Source organism: Saccopteryx bilineata, chromosome 7 (assembly GCF_036850765.1).
Source record: "Saccopteryx bilineata isolate mSacBil1 chromosome 7, mSacBil1_pri_phased_curated, whole genome shotgun sequence".
NCBI lineage: Eukaryota > Metazoa > Chordata > Mammalia > Chiroptera > Emballonuridae > Saccopteryx > Saccopteryx bilineata.
In genome coordinates, this window is record NC_089496.1 from 1078212 (window position 1) to 1097109 (window position 18898).

At 39.7% G+C, this 18898-nt stretch overlaps 1 protein-coding gene across 5 annotated transcripts in view; it reads left to right on the forward strand.

The window, feature by feature from the left end:
* The window catches only part of ELAPOR2 (endosome-lysosome associated apoptosis and autophagy regulator family member 2), a 302492-nt gene that overhangs the window by 139907 nt on the left and 143687 nt on the right, over window positions 1–18898 (forward strand). Inside the window, exon 2 of one of the 5 annotated variants that reach the window (XM_066240441.1) lies at window positions 15302–15352. The exons of the other annotated variants lie outside the window; for them this stretch is intronic. The gene's annotated coding sequence lies outside the window, so the exon portion shown is untranslated. The remainder of the gene's footprint in view (window positions 1–15301; window positions 15353–18898) is intronic. 5 annotated transcript variants of the gene reach the window in all.

An 18898-nucleotide genomic window follows, 5' to 3' on the forward strand; every position in this document is an offset into this window, starting at 1 on the left:
CTCTGTGGAAGAGGCTGCCCAGGACCTGCAAAATGAGCAGTGGAAGGAGCTGGAGCAAACATGGGAGAACGAGATGCCGACCCTGGAGCTGGAGCAAGCACTGGAGGAGGAGGCTGACCAGGTTCAGGAGATTCACTTGAAAATGGAGCAGCTGCTGGAGGAGGATTCACAGGTTTGTGAGTTACAGATTGTCCTGGACGTTGTGGAGAGCCGGCAGCGGCAGGAGACCAGGGCTGGAGCTGCAAGTCCTGCAGAGCAGAAGACAGCAGCAGCCCGGAGCACAAGCCTGGCAGCGCAAGCTGGTGTTTTCAGTTCATCTTTGGAGGATGAAGAGAATCAGCTGGAGTTGCAACCACAGTCTCCAGAAGTGAGAGAGCCCAGCAGCAAGGAGTACTTACTATGCCTCTGGTAGGTATGTGATTTGGGGACATAGGAGTGAATGCCATCATGCTTTCCGGAGCAGAGATGGACATGCTGACTGCCATTGCCACATGCTCCTCCTTGGGACAGTGGAAGACCTGCCAGGATGGCAGGGATGAGGGGAGTGGCTGAGGCCCCATGTGCTTGGACTGATTTCTGGACTATGACCGGAGTGAGCACTGGCTCCTTTGTTGGATGGACTTAATGGATTTTGGACAATGTGAAATACTCTGATGGGGCTGGGAGGCGGCTTAGCTGGAGGCCATTCTCTGCCCCAGGAAGCTTTTCCCATGGCTAGAAAGAAGGCTGAGGACATTTTGCACTGTTGGCAAAGTGCTCAGAGACTGGTGAAATGTACCTTTGTAATTGTTGAAATTGTATGATTTGTCATGTTGTTATAATTTGTGTAATGTGCTTAATTTCCTTGTGCAGGAATACCTGTGCTTTAGATTGTGAAGCGAGCAAAAGGGGTGGAATGTTTGTCAAGTAAGTTTTTAAAATATATGTTTGCTCACTTATAGTTTGCATGGGATGTGGGGGACAGGCTGTAAGCAGGCAAAGTCATTATAGCCTAAGGCTTAGTTTTAAGACTAAGCTTTTCCCCACACCCTTGACTGATTGCATGATGTGGGGTGGTGCACTCTCATGAGGAATCCCACTATGCCTCAGATAAGTGACTTTGTATCAGAGACTTCCTTGTTTGTATATTGGATTAAAGGTTTTGATTTCTACACTATAATGTGGGACAAACTGGGAGCTTGCTCTCTATCGGTTCCTGAGATTAGCATTAGAGGAGAGAGCAGAGAAAGGAGAACAGATAAAGGCCACATGGAGGAGAGTAGAAGCAGCCAAGATGGCAGAATGCTAAAGGAGAAGCCAGTTTGTGCAGAGAGAAGGAGACGGGGAAGAGAGGTGAATAAGGCTGGTGAGCTAGAAACCTTTGACTCTAGGAAACTCGGATAAGTCAGTGGCTTTGTGAGCACTGAATGAGTGGGTTTTGGAGCCCAGTGTGTGTTTTTACCTGCCCACCGAGTGCAAGCTAGGATTCAAGGTAATGGCCCACCAGTTCTTGGCTCCAATGTTTCATTACCATCTGTCTGAATCCAATGCCAACCTGCATGGGCCAGGAGGCTGTGATGGTGGCTGTGGCCACTGGCTTTACAATAAGGGAATGGCAAATATACTCACCTAAGCTTTCACTTTTTTTAAAAAACTTCAAAGAGATGTTTATTTTTGGATAAGCAAGATATATTTTGGCTCATTATTTAATGCAGCACAGCACGTCTTGTGGGTCAGCTGTCCATGGTTGTAGCTCCATGACCGGCTCTGTGAAATGTATGAAGTTAGAGCTGGCAGTATTCTTTCTCTTAGCTTGCTTAGATTTTCTAGAGGAAGGGAGACGTGCACACACAGACGTGTAACAAGAATATGTTGTTATTATTTTGATGTAGACATGACTTTTGACACTGTGTTTAAACTGTTTTGTAGTAATATCTGCCATACTTTCATAGTGGTCACTATGATCAAGATGCCATCCTAAGTACTTTTATATATTGATGTATTTATTGTCACGACAATTCTGTGCAGAAGACACTATTATTTTCGTTACTTTATAGTTGACAAAATGTTAAGTAGCCTGCCCACTAATCAAGTCAGACCTAATTTCAGAGTCCTGTACTTTTATCAACTACTTAATTCTGCCTCTTGGTTAAAAGATAAATCAAGAATATAATTGTAAGTACAGCTAGTGCTTGACTTACGACCATGATTGGTTCCAACAGACCAGTCGTAACACGATTTGATCATAAGTTGAGTAGGTTATATGCATAGTACTGTGAAATGATGTTATAAAAACCTTTAAGTCATATTTTATCATTAAGTCATTTTTTCTTTCATTATTGTTATATATCATAACTTTCTTTGTTCATTTTATGCCATTTGTATCATCTCTATACCATTTTGTTTATTCTTACATTCATCAGGTTTAAGTAAAACACTGCATTACCAGTACAACTGGTTTAATATTTGCAAAACATACAAAATTACAAAATACAGGTGCATACAAAAATACAAAATACAGGTGTAAAAAATACCATAGGAAACATTTTCCCAATTGCAAAACATATCAAAATATATAAACATGTACAAAACATTTTATTGGCCACTGGTGCTTGGCTGCGGATCATTGATTTCGTCATCTGAGGCAGGAGTTGGGGTTACCGGAATTGTTTTTTCATATACATGTGCGATGACATTCACTTTCTTTCCTCCTTCATACTTGTTCATTGATTGCTTTCTCATATGTACCTTGACCAGGGGGTTATAGCAGAGCGAGTGGCCCCTTGCTCAAGCCAGTGACCTTGGGCTCAAACCAGTGACCATGGGGACATGTCTGTGATCGCATGCTCAAGCCAGCGCCCCTGCACTCAAGCTGGTGAACCCATGCTCAAGTCAGATGAACCCGCCCTCATTTTCGTGTCGAGATCGATGGCCTTTCTTTTCTTCTTGGCAGGCTGAGATGTAGACAAAGATAATTTCCTCTTGATAGACATCATGGGAGGGGTTTGATGAAAAATATCTAAGACACAAAACACAAATTGCTGTACCGAGTCTGGGATAACAGTTGAAATTGTGCACATGGAGATGGTAGTGCTGCCGGAAGCTGGTCCGCAGTGTCGGACACCCAGCTGGGCAATGCTTGCGGTGCCAGACGTGGAACAGTCGTGGCTAGCAATTGTGGTCATAAAGTCAAATGGTCGTAAGTTGCATAGATTGTAAGTTGATCAATATCTGTATATGATTCCTTTCAACAGTGACCTTAAAATTCAGTGCTAAGGAAATCAAAACAAACATTTAATTAAAAAGATTAAGTGGGAAGTTTACTAAGAGGGTGATAGTTGCCACACTGTCATCAGTGAGTCAAATGTTTAGCAATCAATGTGACTATAGGACATTCTGGCATTAGGAGGAGGAGACTGGGACTTCTAAAGGTGGCTCTGAAGGAAACACCTGTCTTTTTTTTTTTTTTTTTTTTGTCTTTTTTTTTTCTTATATGAAATTTATTTATTTTTTATTTTTTATTTTTTATAATAAATTTTTATTAATGGTAATGGGATGACATTAATAAATCAGGGTACATATATTCAAAGAAAACATGTCTAGGTTATTTTGTCATTAAATTATGTTGCAAACCTCTCGCCCAAAGTCAGATTGTCCTCCGCCACCCTCTATCTAGTTCTCTGTGCCCCTCCCCCTCCCCCTAACTCTCTCCCTCCCTCCCTCCCATGTCCTCCCTCCCCCCACCCTTGGTAACCACCACACTCTTGTCCATGTCTCTTAGTCTCATTTTTATGTTCCACCAATGTATGGAATCATGTAGTTCTTGTTTTTTTCTGATTTACTTATTTCACTCCTTATAATGTTATCAAGATCCCACCATTTTGCTGTAAATGATCCGATGTCATCATTTCTTATGGCTGAGTAGTATTCCATAGTGTATATGTGCCACATCTTCTTTATCCAGTCTTCTATTGAAGGGCTTTTTGGTTGTTTCCATGTCTTGGCCACTGTGAACAGTGCTGCAATGAACATGGGGCTACATGTGTCTTCACGTATCAATGTTTCTGAGGTTTTGGGGTATATACCCAGTAGAGGGATTGCTGGGTCATAAGGTAGTTCTATTTGCAGTTTTTTGAGGAACCACCATACTTTCCTCCATAATGGTTGTACTACTTTACAGTCCCACCAACAGTGAATGAGGGTTCCTTTTACTCCACAGCCTCTCCAACATTTGCTATTACCCGTCTTGTTGATAATAGCTAATCTAACAGGAGTGAGGTGGTATCTCATTGTAGTTTTGATTTGCATTTCTCTAATAACTAATGAAGCTGAGCATCTTTTCATATATCTGTTGGCCATTTGTATCTCTTCCTGGGAGAAGTGTCTGTTCATGTCCTCTTCCCATTTTTTAATTGGATTGTTTGTTTGTTTGTTGTTGAGTTTTATGAGTTCTTTGTAAATTTTGGATATTAGGCCCTTATCAGAGCTGTTGTTTGAAAATATCATTTCCCATTTAGTTGGCTGTCTGTTTATTTTTATATCAGTTTCTCTTGCTGAGCAAAAACTTTTTATTCTGATGTAGTCCCATTCATTTATCTTTGCCTTCACTTCTCTTGCCATTGGAGTCAAGTTCATAAAATGTTCTTTAAAACCCAGGTCCATGATTTTAGTACCTATGTCTTCTTCTATGTACTTTATTGTTTCAGGTCTTATATTTAGATCTTGGATCCATTTTGAATTAATTTTAGTACACGGGGACAGGCTGTAGTCGAGTTTCATTCTTTTGCATGTGGCTTTCCAGTTTTCCCAACACCATTTGTTGAAGAGACTTTCTTTTCTCCATTGTGTGTTGTTGGCCCCTTTATCAAAGATTATTTGACCATATATATGTGGTTTTATTTCTGGGCTTTCTATTCTGTTCCATTGGTCTGAGTGTCTATTTTTCTGCCAATACCATACTGTTTTGATTATCGTGGCCCTATAATATAAAGTCAGGTATTGTAATGCCCCCAGCTTCATTCTTTTTCCTTAGGATTGTTTTGGCTATTCGGGGTTTTTTATAGTTCCATATAAATCTGATGATTTTTTGTTCCATTTCTTTAAAAAATCTCATAGGGATTTTGATGGGAATTGCATTAAATTTGTATATTGCTTTAGGTAATATGGCCATTTTGATTATATTTACTCTTCCTATCCAAGAACAAGGAATATTTTTCCATCTCATTGTATCTTTTTCGATTTCCCTTAACAATGCTTTGTAATTTTCATTATATAAGTCCTTTACATTCTTTGTTATGTTTATTCCTAGGTATTTTATTTTTTTTGTTGCAATCGTGAAGGGGATTATTTTTTTGAGTTCGTTTTCTAATATTTCATTGTTGGCATATAGAAAGGCTATGGACTTTTGTATGTTAATTTTGTATCCTGCGACCTTACTGTATTGGTTTATTGTTTCTAATAATCTTTTTGTGGAGTCCTTCGGGTTTTCGATGTATAGGATCATATCATCAGCAAAAAGTGATAGCTTTACTTCTTCTTTTCCGATATGGATGCCTTTTATTTCTTTGTCTTGTCTGATTGCTCTGGCCAGAACTTCTAGCACCACGTTAAATAAGAGTGGAGAGAGTGGACAACCCTGTCTTGTTCCTGATTTAAGGTAGAAAGTCCTCAGTTTTATGCCGTTCAATAGGATGTTGGCTGATGGTTTATCATGTATGGCCTTTATCATGTTGAGATATTTTCCTTCTATACCCATTGTGTTGAGAGTCTTAAACATAAAATTGTGTTGTATTTTATCAAAAGCCTTTTCTGCATCTATTGATAAGATCATGTGGTTTTTGTTCTTTGTTTTGTTGATATGGTGTATTACGTTAACCGTTTTGCGTATGTTGAACCATCCTTGAGATTCTGGGATGAATCCCACTTGATCATGATGTATTATTTTTTTAATATATTGTTGTATTCGGTTTGCCAGTATTTTGTTTAGTATTTTAGCATCTGTATTCATTAGAGATATTGGTCTGTAGTTTTCTTTCTTTGTGCCATCCTTGCCAGGTTTTGGTATGAGGGTTATGTTGGCCTCATAGAATGTGTTTGGAAGTATTGCTTCTTCTTCAATTTTTTGGAAGACTTTGAGTAGAATAGGAACCAAGTCTTCTTTGAATGTTTGATAGAATTCATTAGTATAACCGTCTGGGCCTGGAGTTTTATTTTTGGGGAGGTTTTTAATAGTTTTTTCTATTTCCTCCCTGCTGATTGGTCTGTTTAGGCTTTCTGCCTCTTCATGACTCAGTCTAGGAAGGTTGTATTGTTCTAGGAATTTATCCATTTCTTCTAGATTATTGTATTTGGTGGCATATAATTTTTCATAGTATTCTACAATAATTCTTTGTATATCTATGATGTCTGTGGTGATCTCTCCTCTTTCATTTTGGATTTTATTTATTTGAGTCCTGTGCCTTTTTTCCTTGGTGAGTCTTGCCAAGGGTTTGTCAATTTTGTTGATCTTTTCAAAGAACCAGCTCCTTGTTTTATTGATTTTTTCTATAGTTTTTCTGTTCTCTATTTCATTTATTTCTGCTCTGATTTTTATTATCTCCTTTCTTCGGCTGGTTTTGGGTTGTCTTTGTTCTTCTTTTTCTAGTTCCTTAAGGTGTGAAGTTAAGTGGTTTACTTCGGCTCTCTCTTGTTTGTTCATCTAGGCCTGAAGTGATATGAGCTTTCCTCTTATTACTGCTTTTGCTGCATCCCAGAGATTCTGATATGTCTTATTTTCATTTTCATTTGTCTGTATATATCTTTTGATTTCTGCGCTTATTTCTTCTTTGACCCATTCATTTTTTAGAAGTATGTTGTTTAGTTTCCACATTTTTGTGGGTTTTCCCCCCTCTTTTTTGCAGTTGAATTCTAGTTTCAAGGCTTTATGATCAGAAAATATGCTTGGTACAATTTCAATTTTACTAAATTTGCTGATATTGTCTTTGTGGCCCAACATATGGTCAATTCTTGAGAATGTTCCATGTATACTAGAGAAAAATGTATACTCTGTCGCTTTGGGATGAAGTGTCCTGTAGATGTCTATCATATCCAGGTGTTCTAGTATTTTGTTTAAGGCCACTATGTCTTTGTTGATTCTCTGTTTGGATGACCGATCTAGAGCCGTCAGCGGTGTATTGAGGTCTCCAAGTATGATTGTATTTTTGTTAGTTTTTGTTTTAAGGTCAATAAGTAGCTGTCTTATATATTTTGGTGCTCCTTGGTTTGGTGCATATATATTAAGGATTGTTATGTCTTCTTGATTCAACTTCCCCTTAATCATTATGAAATGACCATTTTTGTCTCTGAGTACTTTTTCTGTCTTGTAGTCAGCATTATTAGATATGAGAATTGCTACACCTGCCTTTTTTTGGGTGTTGTTTGCTTGGAGTATTGTTTTCCAGCCTTTCACTTTGAATTTGTTTTTATCCTTGTTGCTTAGATGTGTTTCTTGTAGGCAGCATATAGTTGGATTTTCTTTTTTAATCCATTCTGCTACTCTGTGTCTTTTTATTGGTAAGTTTAATCCATTTACATTTAGTGTAATTATTGACACTTGTGGGTTCCCTACTGCCATTTTATAAATTGCTTTCTGTTAGTTTTGTATCTAGTTTGATTCTTCTCTTTTGTTTTTCTATCATTTGTTTTTGTTTGTTTGTGTTCCATACTTCTTTCCTCTGTTGCTACCTTTTTTAAGTCAAGTGTTTTTGTGGTGTTTTTTTCAAGGGTGGTTACCATTAAGTAATGAAAAGGGTACCTACCATATTCATTGTAGTACCCTATCTTATAAGTATTTCTGCACTTCATCGTCCTTTGCTACTGTTAATCTCCATCCTCTCCCCCCTTTTTTTCCTTTGTTGTCACAGTTTAAGTTTGGTTTTATTGTGTTCTTGGTGGAGCTGTTACTTGTGGTGTTGTTTTCTTTTGTTCTTTGAATCTGGTTGGAAAACCCCCTTTAATATTTCCTGGAATGGGGGCTTTCTGTTGATAAATTCTCTCATCTTTTCTGTATTTGTGAATGTTTTTATATCTCCTTCATACTTGAAGGATAGCTTTGATGGGTATAGTATTCTTGGCTGAAAGTTCCTCTCTTTCAGGGCTTTAAATGTTGGGGTCCACTCTCTTCTAGCTTGTAGAGTTTCTGCTGAGAAATCTGATGATAATGTAATAGGCCTTCCTTTATATGTTGTACTCTTCTTTTCCCTGGCTGCCTTGAGAATTTTTTCTTTGTCATTGGTTTGTGTCATCTTTATTATGATGTGCCTTGGAGTGGGTTTGTTGGGGTTAAGAAAACTTGGTGTTCTGTTTGCTTCTTGAATTTGAGGCTTTAGTTCTTTCCACAGGCTTGGGAAGTTCTCGTCTATTATTTGTTTGAGTATATTCTCCATTCCATTTTCTTTCTCTTCTCCCTCTGATATACCTATTATTCTTATGTTATTCTTTCTGATGGAGTCAGACAATTCCTGTAGGGCTTTCTCGTTTTTTATTATTTTTGAGTCTCTTTCTTCTTCTCTCTGTTGTGCCTCAAGTTGTTTGTCTTCTATTTCACTAATCCTATCTTCAATCTGGGCTGTTCTGTTAGCTAAGCTTGTTACCTCGTTTTTCAGCTCGTGAATTGAGTTTTTCATCTCTGTTTGATTTGTTTTTATAGTTTCAATTTCCTTGGTAATATATTCTTTGTGTTCATTGAGTTGTTTTCTGATCTCCCTATATTGCCTTTCTGTGTTTTCTTGTATATCTCTGAGTATTTTTAAGATTTCTATTTTAAATTCTCTGTCATTTAGCTCCAAGGCTTCCAATATGTTAAGTCTTTTTTCCATAGATTTTTCCACATCTATTTGTGTTACCTCTCTTTCTTTTGTATCCATAATATTCGATTTCCTCTTTCTTATCGGCATCTGAGGGTGGTCTTGTTGATAGCACTAATTAGAATTAATAATGAGTAAAAAGTAAAAAAAAATAAAAAGAGAAAAAAAAAGAAAAAAAAAAGGTAAAACACCCCCCCAAAAAAACAGTAATAATTTATTATTTCCCCCTTTTTTCTTTCTTCTCTTTCCCTCCTCTTCCCTCCTCAGGGAAATATCGTGCCTATAATGGAGGTCCTGATTTGGGGTGAAGAGTTCAAAGGGCAAAAAAAGGGAGTAGGGACCTACTAAATGCAAAAAAAAAAAAGAAAAAAAAAAAAGGAAGAAAATCTTAGACAAGCATAAGATGATTTGCTTGTAAGTGATGGTCAACTAAGAGAAATAATGAGAGGGATAAGAGGGAACCAGAAAAAAGGAACAAAAAAGAATAATAAAGAAGAAAAAAATAAAAATAATAAGTAAAAATCTGTTGTATTAAGTGGAGTGAAGATTAAATACAATGGAGACCTTGGGTTGGGAGGACCCAAAATGCCACAAAAATAAACAAACAAGAAAAAAAATAAAAACAAAAGCAAAAAAGAGTTAAATAAAGCCAAAAAAAAGCCTTGAGTCCCAAATTAACTAATTTGTTCGTGATTGAGGATTATATGGGAGGAAAGTACAATGAGAAAAGAAAAAACGAATAGAAAGGAAAAAATAAGAAAAAGAGAAAAACGAAGGAAGAAATAAAATAGGAAGAGAAAAAAACAAAATAAAGCAAGACAAAAAAACAGAAAAAACAAAAGAGAGAGTGAGAGTTAAGTGTTTTGGAGTATAACCTTAAAGGAGGGTGAGGATGAAGAAGAGAAATAAAATGCAACACTCATGGGTAGTGTAGTTCAAGAAAGGGGAAGCATAAGATGGGCAGAGAATAGAAGGACCGATGTGGAGGAAATAAAGGCGATAAGACAGAAGAAACAAACAACAACAACAGAAAAATTAGTGGATCAAGTTGTAAAGTCTGTGGATTTTTCTTGATTTTGAGAGGTTAACTTCTTCCTTTTTCTTTTCTCTCCCTCTTCCTGGTCGGTGACTCTGTCCCCCAGGCTCTGCCCCTGTGTCACACTTAGGTAGGGATTGCAGTTGATGGGATTCTATGGCAATGTCATATAATTGGCTTTAGTCTTGCTGGTAGTCACGGCTTGTTGGCGTTTGCAGGGTCCAACGATGAGAGAGTTTGCTTTCCTGGATTCTCTCTCCTAGTCCCCCCTTTCTGAATTAGCAGCCTGGTGATCCAGCTATAAGGCTGCAACTGCTTCTGCCTGGGGAGTAAGAGGCTCAAAGAGCTGGGAAATCCCCACTCTATCCCCACTCAGTGCAAGGCTTTGGGAAAGGCTCTGAGAGTCAGGGCCTCCAGTGTAATCAGGCGGGGGTGGGAGTCAATTGTTGTCAAGGTGACTGTTCAGCGCCTATCATTTAGTTGGACCTCTCAACCCAGGCTTTCCACACTTTGTAGCCTGTTTTTGCAGGGAAGAAGAGGCACTAGTCTCTGCTTGCGACTAGTGTAGTATAGATCTTATTATCTGCCAAGTCCTTCTTGTTAGCGTTTATCCCTGAATATGGAGGCTCTATCAATCAGAAGTTGCCCCCGCCCCTTTAGCGAGAGGCACTAAAAAATATCCCGCCTCTTGTCTTGGATCGCTGAACTGAGAGAGATCTTATCAATTAGAACCGAGGGTGCGCAGATTTCATGGGTTAAGCTAATTTCAGTGATTGGGTCGCAGCTGTGCTTCCGAAGGTATTTTAGGCTGACTGGGCGCCCCCTCCCCCAACGCTTGATTGTTAGCTTGAATGGCTGGGTGAGGTGCCCCACCCACGGAGAGAATCTCCCAAGCCTCTCCCGCTCACCCTGCCGCTGGCGGCTGGATCGCACCAGGCGCCGGATAATGGAGCACCTGGGTGTGCGGGCCAGCAGGGCGCCCTGGGCGCGTGGAATGCCCAAGGCACGCGCACGAATGGGGTGCTCCGGGCACCGGTGGCTGGCGACTCTCACTCGCTGTGTGCGGGCCGCTGGGAACGTTAGCGGTGCCCAACCGGACCGGGCGCGCGCGCAGCGGCTCGCGGCTCCCAAATGTGGGCTGACTCACCACAGGCGCACTTCCTCGCGGCTTGAATGTCGCTGCGGTAGATTCCTCCACACCCTCGTCTCTCAGATTCAAGTGATAACAGTCCTTTCGCTATCAGTTTGTGTGGAACTCCGGAATGCTCCGAGGATAAATTTTTCTGTTTCTAGTTGATAAATTTGTTGTGATTTAGGGGAGATCTGTCGGACGCGCTGCTCACGGCGCCATTTCCGTGACGTCACCACACCTGTCTTTTTGATATCATCTTGCCTGAGGGGGAGGAGATATCATTTGAAGATGCCTTCAAGCCATAGGTTCCTAGTGGATTGAACTAAGTGAAAGATGTGACTACTCTGTGGACGGAGATTTCATTCATTATTATCAAGGACTCTGGAAAACACCATGGTAGTTGAATTAAGTTGTGGACACAGCTAGTTTTTCTGCTTTAAGGTTGAAAAAACAGCTAATTAACAATTCTTCCTTATTTGTTTAGTTTAAACACCATGGTTGGGTAGCTAGATCACAGGTGGTTTAGATTTCTTACCAAAAAAGGGACTGTAGGAGTTCTTTTTGCTCTTTTGTCTAGGGTCCATAATTTTGGGCTTACCTAAATATTGTACAATGAGTGACATAAAAGTAGTATGAGTGTGAGGGAATGTGAGGATGAACATTACTGTAATGTTGGAGAGCTGCTCTGGTTCTTCAGAGAATGGTTACTATGGTTGCAAGTATGAACATTTGGTCAGTGTAAAGGGTGAATTTACCTAACGACACATTTCTTAGAACATATCTCTATTGTTAAGTGATGTCTGACTGTACTAATTTGGGCCCACATTCAGTTTATGAATCACCTCAGATCTATGCGCTTATCTTGTAGATTGACAAGAGCTGACCTCTGCGGCTCTCATAGTTGTGGATGACTTGTCTCAGGAGCAGTCAGGATGCTGTTGAAGGAAGAACCCGATAGCATCTTCCTGCTCATGCCCCTTGTCTGAGCCCTGAGGTTTCCTTGTTGCCACTAAGACAGAGTGGAACCTCCTCAGTACTCACATCTGTGTAGCCTGCAAGGTGTGCGAGTTAACATCCCATGTGGCTAGACTTGAATGAAGGAGAAAAGGGAATCCATAGATAAATTATTCTTTCTTCCTACTTCTGGGCTGGCTGTTTGAAGACCCAGTAGCTTTATAGTGGCTGTCTGAGGACATTGAGCAAGTCTCAGTGTTCACTTGATTAGGAAGCTGCGTCGGTGACACCCTCTCTTCTGTTGCCTGCATCTCCTTTCCTGTCTCACTTCCGCTCTCCGAGAATTGTCTTCTCAACAAAATGCTGTCACATAAGCTTTTGCCTCCAGATCTGGGGACTCAGGGACCATTCTTTAATGAAAATGATAATCATTTGGTGGGATTACAGGTAAACCACAGTGATATAATGTGATGAGTGCTAAGGACTGGGGATGCAAGTGAAAAATACTTAATTCTGGGGAATGGGGGGTGGGTGACTAAAGGAAGCACCCCAAGAAGGAAGAGCTTCCGGAGGTATGGCTTGTACAGTGACTAGGAGTTCATGACGTGCCAAAGCAGAAAGGGACTCTTCAGGCAAAGGGGATCCTATAAGAGGCCCAAGATATGTAGGGGCTTGTGTTATGGCTGGAGCACACAGCTCAATGGCAGATGGTGGGAGGTATGGCTGGACAGTAAGCAAGGCCAAATTTCAAATGGTCCTAAATCCTCTACTTGAGAGGTACGTTTAGTGGCTTCATGGGGGACAGAACCAGATCATAGTGAGTAGAAGGGTAAATGAGAGACAATAATGGGAGATAATGAGTATAGACTTCTCTTTTAAACATTTTTTTGTTTCAATTGCAGTTGACATTCAGTATTATATTATTTTTAGGTGTACAGCATAGTGATTAGACCAGGGGTCGGGAACCTATGGCTCGCGAGCCAGATGTGGCTCTTTTGATGGCTGCATCTGGCTCACAGACAAATCCTTAGTAAAAAAAAATAATGTTAAAAATATAAAACATTCTCATGCATTACACTCCATTTATTTCCTACCGCTCATGTTCATGGTTGTGGATAGCTGGAGCCAATCACAGCTGTCCTCTGGGACAACACCAAATTTTTATTGGATAATCCATAACGTACATGGGTCGTTGTATGGCTCTCACAGAATTACATTTTAAAATATGTGACATTCATGGCTCTCTCAACCAAAAAGGTTCCCGACCCCTGGGTTAGACATTTATATAATTTACAAAGTGTGCCGGGGTCCAGCCCTGGCGGGGATTCAGGGGTCCCACAGGAGGAGACGGCGTCGGCGAAAATGGAGTGAGAGAGCCGAATTCTTTTCTTTCTCTTTATTCTCCAGTTAGCATTTACTGCCAGGCATCTCTACCAAAATGCTAGTATAGCTCCCTTTTTATACACGCACACAATCACATGGTGTTAATTATTACTTTTGTTTCACTATGTTTTCATGTTTCCGGATAACAGTTAATTTACATCTATGAGTCACAAATCAGGTAGCAAATTATTCAAAATACAAAATAACTTGAATAGCGATAACGACATTAGTAAAAGCTTTTAGAGTATTAGTTCTAAAAGTTAACTAACTTAACTGTTGTGAGTTAAGGGGCAGAGAGAGATTAGCAGACGACAACAATGGACCACCGCTTGCTCAGGTAAATGGCCTTGGGTTTATGCAGTGTCCTACTTTTTCTCACAAGATTCTAAAAGGCTTGCCTCTAAAGAAATTAACATAACATCAAGAATATCTTTCACCCAAAGATATGCAGAGTGCACTTGCAAGATAGCCCAGAAGCAACAGAAGACATTCCATGGATTTCCCTACATGTTTAAATCTCATGAAAACATCTCATTGAGAAAGCCTAGCAATTGCCTTTAGTCAAAAGACAATTCTCTTAGTAAAACCTTCTTATCTTGCTGACTATGCTCTCATCCTAGGCCACACAATGGGCCATTCTACTATACCTTACCTAAGATACTATTGTCTAATCAAATATTACTTATTTATTATATTTAAACACTAGTTAAGTTCTGACTCTATTCTTCTCAGAATATACCACTATTTGCAGATCAAAGAAGAAAGGAATGTTTCTCTACTTATCAACATGAAAAGGCTAGGGAGGAAAATGTTAAGTGAAGGCCTAAGGGTGCTCTGTGCACGGCCACTGCTTCCTACCCATTCACAAGTCACAATCTATTCTTTTTAACATGATTAAGAAGGAATTCTCCTACAGACTTAACCCTTTACGAGGGATATCATAGCCAGCCTCTTATGTCTATGAGCCCAGTTCAAGGGGCTTACAGGCTTTTCTGTGGAACTCACACCCTCTGTTTCATTTCCAAAGAAATCACTACGAATCTACAGGGAAAGCACGGTACTATTATCCCTGTGCCACAAATAATAGCACACACCCAGAAAAGGGGGGGGATATAAGGCCAGATTAATTCAAAAAGTCAAAGGGGGGGAGTATCGTTGTGCCCATCCTTTGTGGTGACTTTGTCACCCCACAGCCATTGGTCTTCACTGCAGTGACTTTGTCACCCCACAGCCATTGGTCTTCTCTGCTGTGACTTTGTCAATCAGCAGTTTTTGATCTTCTTCTGCTGTGACCTTGTCAGCCAGCAGTTGTGGGTCTTCTTCTGTGACCTTGTCAGCCAGCAGTTGTGGGTCGGCTCCCGACAAAAGTGACCCTCTGGTGAGTCTAGCGCCGCCTGGCACCACACATAGTTATTTCAGTATTGACTATATTCTCTGTGCTGTACATTTTACATCCCCATGACTGTTTGGTAACTAGCAATTTGTGTTTGTAATTCCTTCACTTCTTTCATGCAGCTCCCCAGCTCCCCTGCCCATCTGGAACCATCAGTCTGTTCTCTGTGTCTGTGAGTCTGTTTCTGTTTTGTTTGTTTGGTTATACTGTCCTTTAGATTCGCATATAAATGATGTTATATGGGACTTGTCTTTTTCTTTCTGACTTATTTTGCTGAACATGATACCCTCCAGGTCTGAGTACAGATGTCTCTTTCAGGAAGTGTGGTTGGGAGACATGGGAAAGAGCTGGAGGGGAGCCTGAGATGCAGGAGTTGTAGCAGGAAACAGCATAAAAAAAAAGTTCAACTGAATAGAGTTTAATCAAGAAACTCCTTACGGAGAGTGGACTGATTCTGAGGGAACAGATCAGGAAGGTGTGAACACTGATAGGCCTGAGCAGGCCAACAGGGAGGAATGGTGTTATGAAAGCTGTGGACAGTGGGGAGGAGATAACTTTCCTTCTGTCCTCCTTCCTTCTAGTGCCTCTGATTGGATGAACACACCAGAATTCAGAGCACCAAGGAGCTTGAGGTAAATAGTCTAGAGAGGTCCGTCTCTCTGGGCTAAAGCTGGGGTAAGTTTGGGTGGAGAACGGATCTGAAGAGCAAATGACCAAAACACAGGGTCAGTGGAGATTTTTTTTTTTAATAATGGGAGAGATATGACTAATGTATAGACTGAGAGGAGAGCCAGAGAGAGAGACATAACAGAAGCAAGGGAGAGGCAGGAAGTTTAATAGAATGAGTGTGAGAAGCAGAGGAGATTTGAGACTGCATGGTCACCTGAGGCAGGAGGGAAGTAGGCAAACAGGCCAGTGAGTTTGTGTACGCACAGCCACATCCAGAAGGAGGAACACAATTTGAACTTTTCTGTTGTGGTAGAAGACATGGTTATATGTTGAGAGGGAAGGGCCTGAGCTTTGGTATAGTGCTTGAAAATTCTAGTGTGAATTTTAGAATTGTGAGGAGAATAGGAAAGTGAGCTGACTAGGGAAAAAGTACAAAAAACCTGCTGAGGGGTTGGGATCCCGCTGAGCTAGGAAGTGCTAAGTACTAAAAGCAAGTAATAAAAGAAGATTCTAAAATTCAAGTAATAAAAGAGGAAGTGCTCATAATGCATCTTAATAAGTAAATTACTAACATTAGTAGCTGGGAGATCATGAAGACAGAATTTTGTGCTATTTTTGGCTTCTAGCTTTGCCGTTCTGCATGCTGCTGATGCTCAGAAATCTTGAGTCTCAAATTTCTCACAATACCATATTTCCTCAATTCTGAAGCACCATTTCTTTTAAAATGCACCAAAGGTTTATTAACTTCTTTGAGGGGTGGGAGAACTCTTTGTTGTGTTAATATACAACATTTTTTCCCCCTACCAACAATAGTATAAATGTAACTACTTAATTATATATCATTTTTCTTTAATATCTGTGTCCATGACCGAGTCTGTGCCTTCAGCTGAAATATTTAAGCATTCTGTGAATTACTTGTATCAGCGGTTTGTGAATCTGGGTGATATGATTCTTTTCTAAACATGCAGTCCACATCCTGGTTTGTATTGACCTGACGCAGCCACTGTCTTGCCTTCCATGACATTTGTGTCTGCAGCTTTCCTCTTTTATTATCCTACTCTCATGCATGTCTTTACATTTTGGCTTTAGTCACCAAGGCTTTTCTCTTGCCAGCTCATGCCCTGGCTGAACAGGGTTTAGGCATCTGCCAGTTTACAGATGACTTTTGGATAATGTTGAGGTTAGAGCAGGGGTCAGGAACCTATGGCTGCACCTGGCTTGCAGATAAATCTTTAATAAAAAAAATAATAACGTTAATAATATAAAACATTCTCATGTATGACAATCCATTCATTTCCTACTGCTCATGTTCATGGTTGTGGGTGGCTGGAGCCAATCACAGCTGTCCTCTGGGACAACACCAAATTTTTATTGGATAATGCGTAAGGTACATGGGTCGTTGTATGGCTCTCACGGAATTACATTTTAAAATATGTGGCGTTCATGGCTCTCTCAGCCAAAAAGGTTCCCGACCCCTGCGTTAGGGGTTCTGACCCTCATGCAGTCTCAAATCTGCATATACCTTTTGACTACTATAAAACTTAATCACAGTCCTCCCATGGTGTCCATAGGGAATTTGTTCCAGGACTCCCTTGCGGATAACAAAATCCAGAGATGCTCAGTCTTTTATATAAGATGGCATGGGGCAGTTCCTACAGTCTGCTCTCCCCATCCACAGATTCCCAGTCATGGAGCTGAAATACTGTTTTCCATCCTTGGCTGGTTGATTCTCCAGATGGCAAAACAGGATATGAAGGGCCAACTACATAGTCATTGGAAAAAGTTCGTGTATAAGTGGATTGACATAGTTCCAGTCCATGTTGTTCAAGGGTCAACTGTCCATACTAATCAATCAGTCTTAGAGAGCTGGACTATGAATCAGGGAAAACTGCAGAAAGACCACTTAACTGTGGCCTCCTATTTCCTATTTTTATGTTTTTTTTAAATTTGTATTTCGTAATGTACATGATTTGAGCCTTGTTTTATAAATGTTCCTAAAAGTTTTTTTCTGCTAGGTTATAGTCATGGTTTGTCACTTATAATTAACTGTCTCTTTAGAGTTATTAAGACATGTTTGACAAATAAAATCTGAGTGATAGTCCTTCAAGGTGCATGAAGTAGTTCTGTTCTAGCTTTTAACTTCTGTGGGCTGTTCTTGGGGAATTTTGACTTCCACCCCTCTAATTGCATCACCTCTGCTGGGAAAGGTGCCTTGTGCAGATTCATTTTGGTTTCTGTGCCACATCATTGTGTAAGATTTTTTTGTATTTTTTTGTTTGTTTTTTTTAATGTAAGCAATAAATAAAGCTAACATTTAACTCTTGGGATACATATAACTCGGTTGAAGTGATAATCAAATGAATGGATAATTGACCTGTTGGTAAATTTGCACAGGCACAGGCTGGGAGTTCCTTCATTCTGCACAGCTAGTTACAAGTTTCTTTTGGTATGAATCTCAGAAATCTTCAAATTTGCCTCTCAGAATTGAGGAAATGAGGTACTACCTCCCTCACATTGTTGCTGTGAAGATCAAATCAGAATGTATAAGTAAAACATCTTTGTAAACTGCAGTGAGCTAAAGAGGTTACAGTCCTTGTTATCCAGTGCCCAGTGAGTGTGTGGCCTGAAATATAGTAAGTCAGCAAGATTTCCCTGGGAAGCAAACCTAAATATTATCATGTGTCTTAGTGATTATCTCATATTTGTATAGTGATTTAAGTTAATTTATTCTTACAGTCCTACAAGGTAAGGAGAGAAGAATAGTATATTTTTATTACTTTGATAGAAAAGAAAATTGAGGCTCATAGATGTCAGGTGGTTTTCTGAAGGGACGCTACTGGAGAATGGTGGGTCTGGGATCAGAATTAAGGGCATTTCAGTTTCCTTCTTAGACCAGGAATAATCTGTCCACTTAACGTTTCTGAGCTATATCATGAGAAGTGTGTGAGAGAGTGCTGAGAAAATATTTATTTTTCCTACAAAGGAAAGATATCCCCAGTATTGGGGAGGGAGAAGCAACTATATAGACTTTGTAATTTTGAACTGGTGTGCCTTTATTTTTTGTCTTAATTCATCCCTAGGTGCAGAGAAGTGTATTATATTTGTGAAGATAAAAACATTTCATTTTCTCATTTGGCATTACTATGTTGGATATTGCTTTTAAAAATATGAATCAAGGGAAAGCTGCAGAAAAAACCTGCATCCTTATCTGTATATTCTAATTTCTCTAGAGCAACCATTTATTACTTTCATAATAAAAACTTGACAATATAAATAAAACTGGGGAACAATTTTTTTTTATTTTCTGTTGCATGAGGTTTTAGAACTTTTTCTATATATATATTTCTGCATCTCTGATCCCAAATCTGAAATCCGTTTTTTGGTGCATGCTCTAGTTTTTATGCAATTTTAATTTCTTTTTGTTACAGTTTATGGCATGCATTGGTTTTTAAATTGGAATTAAAGGGCAATGACGCTTGGATTGAACATAACCACAAAACAACTAATGT